General features: G+C 31.8%; 1 pseudogene; it reads right to left on the bottom strand.

Moving 5' to 3' along the window:
• Window positions 1-1,633: 1,633 nt before the first annotated feature.
• On the bottom strand, window positions 1,634-14,490 carry LOC149560157 (inorganic pyrophosphatase TTM1-like; annotated as a pseudogene).
• Between the last annotated feature and the right edge of the window lie 40 nt (window positions 14,491-14,530).

The raw sequence follows: 14,530 nt of genomic DNA, 5'->3' as shown, positions 1-14,530 counted from the left end.
TTTTTCCAGCATTGAGGATTATGGTTGGAGATGTGTGTTCCACAACATAACAAGTAAGGATAGAAAATTGTCCAGGTTGTTACAAAGAGTTTAAAGACCCCATGTGATTTTGCAAGATGTAGAGGCAAATCTTTTCAATACAAATATAGCATTAAGCACGAACATAAATTGCATGTGGCAAATTAGCAACCAATGTGAAATCACCATCAAAGCTTTTTAAGCTTTTGAAGATAAATTTTGAGCCTTGGTCTAGATACTATTTAAAAGCTCTCCAAGTGGTTGATAGTAAAATCTCTTAAGCTACCCCTATTTTCCCAATTCCTCTTGAAACTTGCCACTTGATGTTCTCCACTTAATGGTGATATTTTTGGGAACATTATAGCCACTTCCAAACAAAGGAAATACAATAAATTAATAATTTCTAAGCCATGTGTCATAGAAAGAATTCACAATTATAAAAAAGATGATGTTGGAGGACGGGAACTGAGTCAACAGGCATCTCAATAAAGATATCTTCTCTTCAGAGTAAATTCACTGCCCAGGCCTCTGTCAAATCTTTTTAAGTTGGATAACTTCAACCATTACCATTTTCCTTATAGTTACAGATACAATGGATGTTATGGAAAATAATTAGTATTCTAATAGTAGGAAAAGAAATAACCAATTTAAACTCTTTGTAACAATAACCAATAAGTACGTATAAATCTTTAAATAAGCCCAATTTCAGTGGATAAACCTGAACTAACAGATTTAAACTCAAAAAATAAATTAGAATTGCAATTTTCCCAATTGTACAAAATTGGACACACTAAAAAGCATCAGAAAAATAAGTAATGATAAAATGAAATTAGACTCATTATAAGCCCTAAATAAAGATAGCACTGAATTTCAAAATGCATTTATGTATCAATCATACCACTCTAACTCACAACTATAGTGAAAAATGCCTATGAATTCGCAGTAATTTTTAGATTCATGGTAAAGTACCAGCTATCATAAAAATAATGCATTAACTATAATTTTGATAAATATATTAGGAAATGTTAAGCAATTAGATAGTAATTATTTGGAAATTTGCAGTAATCAAGAATCTTACAAGTAGTGAATTAATTTTACAGCCAAGAAATTTGTACATTAACTCACCTACCTCAATTTTGGTGAATTTTTGGCAAATTTTGACTTGAAAAATCATGGTATGTCTTGCAAGATTTTATTGATTGATATTTCAAACTATAGATGGAACAAAAAAAGAAAAATTATAATTTCACTGCTAGTCATTTAGAGCCCATCAAAGAAGCTCGGTAAACATACTGTCTAGAAGATTGTTATAATATGAATCATCCATAAAGCTTGTCTTCCAAAAGTTTTGATATAATTTGAAACATGATGAAGGTGACATTCTTCACATATTGCAAAGAAATAAAAAACTAGAAAACCCATGATATGACTAAAACACTGCTTCTCAATTGCTACCATAGTACTATTCTATACTTGTTTTCTTTGTATAAAAATGAAAACCTCTAATATCTAGCATCAGAAAAAGAACACAAGAAAGATGAGTATCAGAATCTGAGAGATACCCAATCCATAAATTCATCTTTGACACAATGAACAAAGAGATTGTAAATACCAATCATGTCAGATCATGTGGGCCAGTAACAATAGTGAAAATGATAACAATGTATCCTGTAGAAATCAAATCTAGATCCTATAACAATGGAAAAAAATAGTTAAAAGAAAAGAGTATCTTCCAACCAAAATATATAGCAGATGGAAACACCTCAAACTTTAATAGTATGTCTTTATATTTCCAGTTTAAAAAAAGCAAAGGAGGATTAAGGTATCTTAGCTTCAACTAACCATATGTCCAGAAAAAATAAAAAAGTACTAACTAAAATAATTATGATAATTAAGCCATTTAAAAGACAAAAAATATATACATAAAAAGAATGCAAATATAGGCCTTCATATTATTACATGGTGAAAATGATATGGCCAAACACACTTTTTAGGATTCCAACAAAATACCTTTTACCATACTGAGTCTTTAACCTAGGCTTTACATCAGATATCCAACAAAATGACCTAGGACTGGTAGCCTCAAAATCATTTTGCAATAACTTGGATTTAAGGTCATCAGGAAGTGCCTGTCAAAGCACATAATACATAAGTACAAATATAACTTGAATGAAAACTTGGTGACTTGTTTGGTGTATAAAAATATGATATGAAGCTTTATGACTCAATCCCTACCATTATTTCAGCTCTTAACCTCTCAAGTTGTATTTTCTCAATATAGGAGCGAGGAATATATGACCCATCAAGACCCAGTTTCCAAGAAACCTCTGCAACTAAGGACTTGTCCTTACCCTGGACCTGATGATGAATTCACAACAATTCAAATCAACAATTTTCAAAACATCAGAAAGACAACAGTACCTCCCAATTGAATGCCTTTCATAGCCCAAAAAGTATTGAAATGTGTTGAATACCTGTATGTACTTCTACTATAGTTTTTCAAGCTTATCAACTTTCACTATCACCCTATCATTTGTGAATATACAAATTGTTCACTTCAATGATGAAGTTGTTGTCTATCCTAGGGCCATCAAGCCTCCAAGAAGATGGACACCAACTTCAAATGTTATCCTTGGAGATATGTTAAATGGATGATTTGTAACCCATTCCTGCTATCACAATGAAATTCTATCATTTCAGAAAAAGTAAAGTGCACCAAGTACCAATGACATAGCAACTACTTTTAGTTTGAAATGAAGACTTTCACGATCTCAAAGAAAACTTCTCGGATAAACTGGATTTCACTTTTACTAAGAAAGAAATGTGTCTTTTTTAAATTGGAAGATATTTGCAAATACAAACATAAAATTTACATATCAAATTTTGTGACTCAAAAAATATGTCAGATCCTATTATAAACTGAGGCAAGGGACAGAGTCATAATTACCTCAAACATAAGGTTGTATTTTCCCTCTCTACTTCACATCCTTAGGTAAGACTGGCATGTCTCTGCATCTTCCCCAGGGAGCAAAAGATAGATGTCGTAAGTTTCTTTAGTTTTTCCAAGATCTTCTATGCACAAAACTACCCTAATTTGGTCCTCTGTAATAACATGACTAGACTGCAAAAAAAAGTAGTAGGCACATGTATCAGGAAACTAAAGTGTCTAACTAAAATTATCCATTGGGACACTTAGCTAAATTATGATTTGCACCAAATCATAAGATGTTATATTAGAATACCTTCAAAATGTAAGTTGGGTTTTGAAACCTAGAAAAAGGATTAAATTTAATGATAATTTTAATATGTGCAGTTTCTAGTTGAGGTTCAATATGCACCTTATACATTGGATAAACCTACAAAATCCATTCTCACATTTAATTAAAAATTTTAAAAATATCATTTGTAAATGCCTCTCATTAGAGAACACAAAGACAAATATCTATAGATAACAATCCAAACTATAGTTCTTGACAATAGACACCAAGCAACTTTGTTCTTGGGCATCATCGCCATTTAAAATACATAAGATCCCACCAGCAATGCAAATTAAATTTTGAAGATTGTTCTCTTGTTTCTTTATTCCAGTGATCAATCAATAATAATAATATACAAAAGACAAAGGCAGAAAATAACCCATGCTTATAAAAGGAATTCTCAAAAGTAATATAAGCTTTAGGAGTGAACTCCATATCTTGGTTCCAGTCACACAAAGCAATGGGTTTTGGACGAGAGGCTAATGTATTGTTCAGCAATAATCTAAATTCAAAAAGGAAGTTTTGAATCCACAATTAGTAGCAATACATGCTTAAAAGACATCACTTGAATCTTGGATAAATGAGGAGTTTCATGGAAGAAATCTTGAAGTAAAGTATGACATTCATTATACCATTATACATTGAATAGGCCAAAAAAAATTGTGCATCCATGTCTCACTTCCTCATTCAGTAGGGTTTTGTTAAAATGATTTTCTACTTTACTGTAATTATCATATTATATATTTGTTAAAATTAAGTATGTTTTTTAAAGAGGAAAGGAAAATAAAATTGCAAATCATATGATATGTATTTTGGTATTGAGCTTCAAGGGAAAAGTGTACACCAGACCATCTATGGGAAGCAAAAACAAATGCAAGTGTGGTCTGAGACCAAACAAAAGCATTTCGATAGAAAAGTTTCATTAACCACAAAGGTAGAATTTATGACAGTTGTTTTTTCAAATATTTTAATAGGTCTAAGTCAAAGATATGCAAAGAATTATTATTGGTAGTTATTTAATGCCAATTAGAATTGAGCATGTTTTTCCTACATTTGGTATGTGCACCTACCCACAGTACTACACAAAGGAGATTTAAGCATGACAGGACCTAGTAAAGTTATCAATATGCTATAGTCATTGACTATGGAAAACTGGAGATAGTGATGTTGTGATTCTTAAAAGATATAACAATAGAATAGATGTCTCCTTTAAGTACAAATAAGCCAACTATGTGCACATGCACGTCCTAGAGTAAAAGATGTAGACTTATGATTAGATACAATGTGTAAGCTCAAATACTCGAAAGACAGGCAAGTAGCAACCATACGACACATGCATAAGAAAACTAAATATGTAAAAATATTTTCCCTATAATTCATCTTGTGTAATGGCCCTTAAACAAATAAATGAACCAACAAAGAGGAGATTATTCTCAACTTGCTATATAGGTATGTTGGTTCCCAAAAGGAACTCCCTTGCCAAACTTTATAAGGAAAAGTCAACCTACCATTTCTGATATTTGAGAAATGATCTCTGCATTTTCATGACCACAATGGCCAATATCCCTAAGAACCCACTTGACAAGATTAAAGTGAACACCTCCAATGATAGACACACAAAGATCTAGTAATGGTTGTAATTGTTCATTTAGAGCATGGATACCCTCAATGATAACAATCATAGATAATGGAACTTCAACATCCCTAGAAAATAATTCACATAAAATGTTTGCCAACTCTAAACTTTCGTTCAGGCAATTCCTAGACAGCATTTAATATTTCTTGCAAAGCATTCAAAATTCAAAACTATTATATTACAACATGTGACAATTACAATTAATATGTTTTATGCAAACTAAAAGTCAAACATGTAGCCAGTACGATAGCTGAGCTTAAAATCATATACAAGAATTTTTACAGGTTTCCCATCTTTTAAATCCCTTATGTTCTGAAGAAGAGCACCATAATTAGTCAGTGTTGGATCTGCCAATAAAAATACAGGGAGAAATCTTAACAATATGATTGAGATTGCATTTGTTTTTCTCAGTAAAAGACACAAACATCCATCTTTACCCACCAATAAAATAGACTCGTGCATAAATAATTGGCAATATTTAGAGAAAGGATAATGGAATCCAAAAGTACATAGGAGGAAAAATATAAAAATATAGCCAGTCAACTTTTTCTCATTAAATTTGGATGTGCAAAAAGATAAGAATGTATTGTATCTACGCATGTTCTGTATCCAAAATTATCTAAGAATTGATCATGACATTCATATCAAGATCTGAATCTTAATTCCCAGCAACAGAAAGTAGAGAAAGAATTCAAAAATTTCCAAATAAAAAATTTAGTGTCTTTCATGTCTATTTGGGGAATGAGAATAGACTATTAGCTTCAGCTAGATAACAGTAAAGAAAAGTAAAAGCATGATGTAATAAAATAACTAGACAATTGAATTCAGATAATATCACCCATGATTATGGATGCATTATTGTTAGCTCTTTTCAAATTGCAAAGCACATTACTCAAAGAGATGTCTAGCAAAGAATTTGCAACAAATTAAGAGAATGATTCTGACCATCTGATTAGTATAGAAATTCCTCTATATTTTTTAAGTGTTATCTTCAAAAATTAACATATTTAAATAAAGAAGAACAAATAACTCTCAGAGAATACTAAATAATCTTTTCACTTTTTATTTCATTAAACTGTCTCAATTTCTTTATTGCGCTAAAACCAATGTCCACAAAAAATATTAAAATTTTGAAGAAATTTTCTGATTTCTATATGGCACATTCTCAATGATCTTTACCATTATGATCTATCTTAATTCCTGGCACATTAGGCAAACCACTAGTATTTCCTAACATGTACTTGACCTTTCTTAATGAAATTACAATAGTTCAAGGACTCGAGATAAAAGCCAAGACTACCACATTCTGGTCTCCCTTAAGGAAGAAACAAAATTGGGATTAAAAAAAATACAAGATTCTCTTTAAATGGTCCAAACAATTGTAAACAGTTGTAATGTAATGTTAAGAAGTTGCATTCATAAAGAAAGGGTCCTCCACTATTCAATTTATGAAAGAGATTCAAGACTAAGATCTCTAGAAAATGGCTTGACCACCATATATGTCCAATAAATTAGAATAAAAAAATAAAAGAACTAATAATAAAAGACAAAAACTTCAAAAATTCTTGAATCCTGAATATGACACTATCAACTCTAGGAGAGAAGTTGATAATTTATGTTATAAGCCCAAAAATGATGGTGTACAGGTCAACAAGCAGGATGATGACAACAAAAACTACTCTCCATTGTGATATTGCCATCAAGATTCAACTATGTAGTTTGAGTCCAACTCATTGACCCATGTTTCATGAGTAGTGATTTACATGAACCAATCTCTCATAAGATTGAATGGAATACTTACCTCTAATTGGATCTAGGTGATGCTCAGAAAGATGAAGCACCAGGACTTTGTGGGGCTACTTTTTCCATGATGTTGTATTAATAGTTAAACTCACTACAAACATTAAATACTACATTATTTTCCATTTATATTTGGATATAGATGTCACCATGGTAAGAATATCATTTTTCCAATTTCTCTTAGTTCTATGAAATGTTTTAACTACAGACCAATGTAGGATACCCTAAATTTCATGCAACTTTTGTCCTTATCCAGTTGCTAACCTTTGGAAAGCACTTTCGCATATATATTAAAGCTTGTCTATTTGGCTGGCAACAATCTAATATAAGATTTTGAAGTAAATATTCATTCTCTCTTCAGATTTAGAATCTCAATATTTTAACCCAAATGGGAAAAATTGCTAAAATAGAACCTAAATTATTCTTTGTTGTCTCCTAGAGATCACTCTTAGCAAAGTGAAACACTGGTGAGCCATCCAGTAACAATCTTGGATCTGCAGAGTCATATGCCAGAACGCTAAGGAAAAAGTAGCTAGTTTATTCCACTAATGCCTCAATTTAGAGACAAACAATGGTACTAAAGCTTTAGCCATGTGGTAGGGTCTTTTTTTTTTTTTTAAAGAGGGGTAAACGCTTTTGACCTGGAGCTATGAACCGGTGAGGCCAAAAATGGGGGACCTCATCCCCAAGAGATTTGAACCTTGATGGAAAGGATAACAACACAAAAACTTAACCATAAAAACATGCCATTATTGGCAGCCATGTGGTAGGGTCTTATAAAGGCTTACACCCATCAAATTTATATGGTTTTTACTAAGAAAAACTCTTGATTCTTGCAAGACTCTTGATTCTTGCAAGACTCTATTTAGGATGCAATTTGAAAGATGGGAAACTCAAATGTTGGGAGACCATCATCATATTCTCAACCAATTTCACAAATATATAGGTGTTGTTTTCACAATGTGCTAAATTATGTGATGATTTATTGGGATTCAACTACATAGTTTCAAGTAATCTTTATGAGTTGGATCACTTCATGGGTAAGCATCCTATCTTAGGAAATTCCAGTGTGACACCTTTGTGAGCATCAGCGAGATGCAGTAAGTGCTAAAAGATGATTTAAAGAATTGCTTGGCAACCTCGGCTCTTATAAACTTGCCACCATAACAAAAATTCTTATGATAAAGAGGAATTGGACTAGTATAAAAATCCTAGACCAACCCTTCTTCCCATCCCCAATCCAACATATGTCAAAACCCTAAAGCTTAGCAGTCCACTGAAGATATTTCTATAATGAAGATCCCATGAGCTCTGCCATAATCAAGCCCCTTGGGATTTCTCCTTACTCTCATCTAGTTGCTGCCCATCCTACTATTGTTTCCCTTTAAAGATTATCAAATTTTCAAAAAGAAGGTAAGTATCTACAAGGATGTTATACTAATCAAGCAATGGAAAAGCATTGGCTTGACTTCCATGGTTGTAGTAAGTTACAAAACACTCATGCTTACTACTTGGTAATCTTGAGGATTCACTAATTAAGGTTGTTGTTTAAGTTTGAAAGGTATCTCATAAGTGGGGCACATATTTCAGGCCATTGCAACATAAACCTCCATGTCCATGTTATCACCAACTGTTTAACTGATGACAAGTCCACAACAAGGGGCCATGCTTGGAAGCTGATGTTGAAGAGAAACCACTGGCAGCAATTAGAATTTATAGGGCATGTAGGTTCAACCATACTAAGCGTACTATTCCAATTTCTTGAGATTTCTATGCTAGCTCCTATGAATTTTGCTACTATAAAAAGGGTGTGTCCTCAATAGAAATGAGTCTACTAGGCATTTCTATGATGATATTCTGAGTTATGAGAGCTTGTCAAAGCTTAAAATAGTTAGTCCATTTATTAAGTTATAGTTTCTCTTGAATGGAAAAATAATTAGCATTGTAGTATTATTATAATCGACAAGAAAAGAAGAAATAAACACATAATTCTCAAATTTGATATTTTAAATCTTTAGAAGGCAGTATAACTTATACCCTGAGTAAAGTTCGAGGTTTTCCATTATCTCACCAACTTTTAACGGGGGATTGAAATGATTGTAGAAGATGAAACGATTAAAATGCTTCATCCTACATTGCTTAGTTCTTCTTTTATGAAGAATGCGTAATGGGAAGACTTTGTGATTATTGGTTCTCTTCCATTTCATCATTTCAAAGCTCTATACGATCCTTCAATTCCACTATTATTTTTCCTGTAATAGGGTTGCACTAAATCCAAGCAAAGATCTCAGTAGTCCGCAGAGGGGGTTTGTATAGTGGACTAGTAGATAAGGAGGTCATGTAGAGAATGGATCAAAGTAATAATTGGAAAACTACTAACAAGAGGCAGCAATTTAGAGAATTTACAATCTCTCAGATGGAGTAGAAAAGCGGTAGAGGAAGTAGAGATGGCAAGAAATAGGAAATGATCCCGTGCATGGGAAATGTTTTAATTTTTAATATCTAAGCCCCGTGTTGGTCAAAATTTTGACCAACACATTTGGACCAACATGTGTTGGTCAAAATTTTGACCAACACGAGGCTTAGAGGTAAAATAAAATAAAATTTGCCTTCTACATTCTGACCAACCTAAACTTTTTTAGTTGATGGTCGAAAATTTTGGTAGAAAAATGAGGTCAAATGTAGTACTGATCATTCTAAAAGGAATAGTATTGAGGTCAATTGGACAGTGGGTTCATTCATCTAATCCTAAAGTTGTTTGGATAGTGAGTTTAGCTACCTCCCATAACTCCTAACAGGGTTGGAATCTCCTAATAAGGATTCAAAGTATCCTAACATGGACACTTTGTACTAAATGTTGTAATAAGACTCCTAACAGGGTCCATCCTCTAAAAAGGAATATTCATATTATTGCATCATTTTGTGGGTATCATTCCCACTAAGGTTTTCCCTCTAATCAAGGGTTTCCCTAGTCAACATATCTGGTGTAATTGTGTATGTGCATCTCTTTATGGTTGTTGTTTACTTTGGTTAAATGGTCAAGATTGTTCAAGAGGATAAATGTTTTAAATTTGAGGTTGAAGAGGATGTTGGTACTCGACTTTTGGATTTGAGTATCTTTCTTGAATTTTTAGAACAAGAGCTTTCTCCTCCTGCAAAATAAAAATAATTGATATAAGAATTGTGCAAAAAATTCAAAACTAAAACATATATACCTATTACATATTCTCTCTCACTTTGGAATAATATTATATTTCTCCAAAAATTCTCCCTTTCTCTCTCTTCACACCTTTCTCTTCAAATGCTTTAAATTCACTATTTAACATTTTCTTATGTTTTTGAAGAATTCCTTCTTTTTATTTATCATCATCAATTAATATTTTAGTTACAAGTGCACACTAGAAGAGGATTAAATTTGAGATCTCGATGAGAAATTTTCAACACTTTTCCATTTTCCCATCCATGAGGGAGAAATTTCCAACACTTGACCATCTTTTCTTCCATGAATAAGAAATTTCCAACACTTAAACAAATATTATCTATTATTTGAAATTTGTTCAACGAAGAAGAAATTTTTGAACACTTAATCACTTTTCATTTTCCATGAAGGAAAAATTTAAAACACTTAGCCATTTTTCTCTTGCATGATGGAAATTTTTTTTTAAACTGAGTCATTTTTTCTTTCTTGGAGGAGAAATTTTCCAGCACTTAGCCATTTTTTCTTCCATGAAGGAGAAATTCCCAACACTTGGAAGGTGAAAATTGAGATATGGAGGAGAAGTTTTCCAACACTTAGACAATTCTTCAGTTTTCAAACACCTAGCCATTTTTTCTAAAAAATTTAGTTTTCTTGTTGGAAGAAATCTTTAGTAGTCATGGGCTCTATCCACAATGGAAGAATTTTACAACAACCATCTTTCTCCAAGGTGATTTTTTTTGAGTGGTCATGGATTTTATCCATGATGGAAGGATTCCACAATAGCCATTTTTCTCCAATGCATGACTTTTTGAGTGGTCATGAATTTTTTCCATGATGGAAGAATTATGTGACAACTATTTTCTCAAAGGCAAGATATTTTGAGTGATCATGGATTTTTTCCATGATGCAAGAGTTTCGCAACAAATACTTTTCTCCAAGATATGATGTGTTGGGGTGAGCCATCAAAAAATAATTCAAAGGTAAATGTCATGCATGCAAGATGTATAGACATATGAAGAAGGATTACAAAAGTAACATGTTGTCTACTGTGGAGCCTGATTAGTCCCTAAGTGGGAGATTGTTAGTTTATGGTGACTGATCAAGGACGTATTGTACAAACTCCATAATTTCTCAATATTTTATGGCTGACATGTTGTAACTAATTTTAACTCTAAAGTGAAAAAAATACTTGTATAAAAGGGCTTAGAGTTAGGGATTTTTATAAGGTGTGACGCAATGATTATTTCTTGTAGTGATATTGAGATGTGAAGGATTACAGATTGTAATTAGCTTATAATTGTTAGAAGATTCAAATATCAAAGATCAAAGATCAAAGGTCAAATCCAAAAATCTAAGAACATGGCAAAGGAAGTTCAATATGAGGAAATTTGAAAGTGACAAAGTCATTAGCAATATGTTCCAATCCATTTCAAGGAGATAAATATCTAAGAAGTACATGAAAGATGGAATGTTCAAGGAGAGATTGTCAAAAAAGTTAGTCAAACTTAGATCTTAGTTGAAAAATAATGTAGTTGGAAAGGAATCAAGCCCTCCATCATAATTTTGTTACACCAAATTCTCTTTGTTGATGAGTTGAGTTGTCCAAGTTAAAATTATGTTGCCTCAATTCCTAATGTTTAGTTCATCATTTGTTGTTAAATTTAACTTTTTGTATCTCTATATTTTGGTTCCTATAATTTTTCTAGGGTTTATATTCGTAGTAATGAAACATTAAAAATAATTGTCAAAACAAATATGTAGAAATTAAAAGTGGTCATAGTGGTTACTTAATTATGATTTCACTCTAGGTGTTTTAACTCTAAATTCACATGTTTTAACTCTAATATTTGCATCTTTATCATTATATTTTATATTTTAATGAGAGAATATCTTCACTTTGATTATTATGACTACTCAATCGTAAAACCTTAAAAAGTAATTAAATGGTGCATAATTTAAGGGATGATGTAGCATTGTATTTTGGTTAAAAGTAATAATTTTTTTCCTTATCAATTCGGCCCATCATTCATAGGAAAATATGTATATGTATTTTTTATGTGATTATTAAGTTTTTAAACATGCAAGTAATGCTATTGCTAATACAAAAAAGATAAAGAATTAAAGATTTTTCTAATATATGTCAAAAATAATATACATCATTTTATTGTTTTAAATAATAATTATTATTGAAACTTAGAAACATATCTACTATTAATATTTCTAGTTTTCTTATACATTTACTTATTTTTTGAAATGAGTTACAATAATAAATTATATAAACCTATTTTAACACGTTTTTAAAACTTTTAAAACATATTAATTATATTTTCTAATTAGCTTTTAATAGGTAATGTGTCAAAGCTTACACTAATTAATAATACTTATTAAAATTAATTGTTATTATTTGGTTTAATTAACACTTAACCTTAAACCTTTCATAAGTTGTCATTAGACTCTTTTCTAAATTTTCTATGTATTTTAAAACTAAATTTTTACCTTTTTATTACTTTATGAATTAATTTAATGCTATGAATTTTTTAAACTATTTATCAATTTCGATATTTTCTTTCTTGTTAATTACGAAACATTTTCTTCTTTAAAATCTTGAAATTTTATCATTGTAATTCACAAAGTGGGACTAGAGCTCTCTAGAGCTCTTGTTCTTCTAACTGATTAATGACCTTTAATTTACCTATCTTTATTTCAAACTCTATCTTCTATAATCATTGAAGGTCTAGTACCTCCATATTTGAAAAAACCTATTATTTATATTTATATTTAATAAAAATCAAATAAGATTTAATCGTTAAAGTATCAAAACACTAATAAACCAAAGCTATAATTTAAAATGTAGCCTACAAACTTTCTAGAGCAATAATTCGAATGACATGGGACCAAACTGAATGTTAGTGTTGCACAGCTTGCGAATGTGGATGGGTTATTACTTGTGAGACTGTAATCCTTACACGAAGCTAGACATCTATCCCCTCATGTTACGTGACACTATTAAATCCAAGCTAAAAGCATGTTCTGAAATTTTTTGCACACATCTAGGCCTTTGAAGGAAGAAAAGAATTTATACACTTCATTTTGTTAATTTAAGAGATAAACTGAGAATATACAAAATAGAGACGAGATACAAGATATATGGTGGTTCATCACAACTGTGGCTACATCTACACTGAGAGCAGAACAAATATATTATTCAATCATTGTAGCTTACATACACAGGACTTTGCCCTTATATTTCTACATTAGTTCTTCAAGAAAAGATGAAGAGACAAATAAGAAGAATGTGAAATAAAAAGACATGACAGTTAGACTTCACATCCAACACATTTTTCCTTAGAAAAAACATAGCTATGATTGAACAGTGCGCTTGAACAATAGCATAGACTGAGACAGGCACACAAAACTAAACAAAATACACGAAATCGAGAACAAAACTAAACAAAACACACAAAATCGAGAACAAATGGACCGAGTGCCAGAAAAAACGGTGAAAAATCAAATGAACGATAAAGGCTACTACATTTACAGCCTGGATCTGCAAAACTGTGTAAAACATTGGCGAAAGGGTTTAGTGAGAATACCGGTTTGACTGCATTTTGCTGTCATTTCTACATTAAAATGCAAATTGGTGTAGCTGCCACGAAATCTACGTGTATTTGAGTGAATGGGGAGGAGTACGGTTTTATTTGAAATAATAGTTCTATGCGTGTAGATATTTTTTAATATGTTTTTGAATTAAAAGTAGTCAAAATTAAGGGGCTGGTTCATTAATAGACAACTTGGTCGACTACGAGCAGATTATCATCAAACAAAACTAACCCCGACCACTAAGTAAAACAAAAACAAGATTAAGAACCATAATTAAAAAAGTTTCAGCAGGCTTTAAACATATTGCCTGTATTCAAAATAGAGAAATTATAGTAAAAAAATAAACAAAGGCTTAACAGCATTGCAACATATCAAGTTCGGCAATCAGCAGATAAAGATCATAAAAATAAAAAGGAGAAAACTCTTAAGATTTCTTAGCCTCCTTCCTCCATAGAAGAATGTTAGCCATAAAATTCAGTGTGGTGGCAGCGGCATGTATCACTTTAACCTTGAACATAATCAGTAGGTGCGTTCTCTCCTCCAGCACATGGATTCTCTTCCACATCTCATTATCAACCTTTTGCAACTTGCCTAGGTAGCTATCAGTTCCAGTCTTTGTAGCTTACTACACAATCGGAAAGTTAGTAGCATCTTTACAAAAAGTCTTAACAGAGAAGAAATCGTTATGAGGGAGGGCACCCTGTCCCATATGTTATTAAATATATTAAAAAAATTAACTATTCCTCTAAAAATCAATCAATCACTCTGTATCCCATACTTTTTAGCTGCTGTAGAATATGGCCCTTCTGTACTGCATTCGTACTTTTCTTGCGAGGTATCTTCTGGAAATGTGGTGAGTTTCCTCTCTCGGAATAAAGATAAGCCATGCCCATTTTGATTTGTGCTGGTTTCCAACAACTCTGATGTGTAAAGCTGAAACCAACGCGTTCCTTCCTACATTCCGCCGTAGATGATAACATCAAGTTTGTCGTCTTCAGGATATGTGGCCTATAAAACTCT

Source organism: Cupressus sempervirens, chromosome 4 (assembly GCF_028749045.1).
Source record: "Cupressus sempervirens isolate cs-2001-9-10 chromosome 4, ASM2874904v1, whole genome shotgun sequence".
In the NCBI taxonomy this organism is placed as follows: Eukaryota; Viridiplantae; Streptophyta; class Pinopsida; order Cupressales; family Cupressaceae; genus Cupressus; species Cupressus sempervirens.
This window is presented reverse-complemented; position numbering and strand designations above follow the sequence as displayed.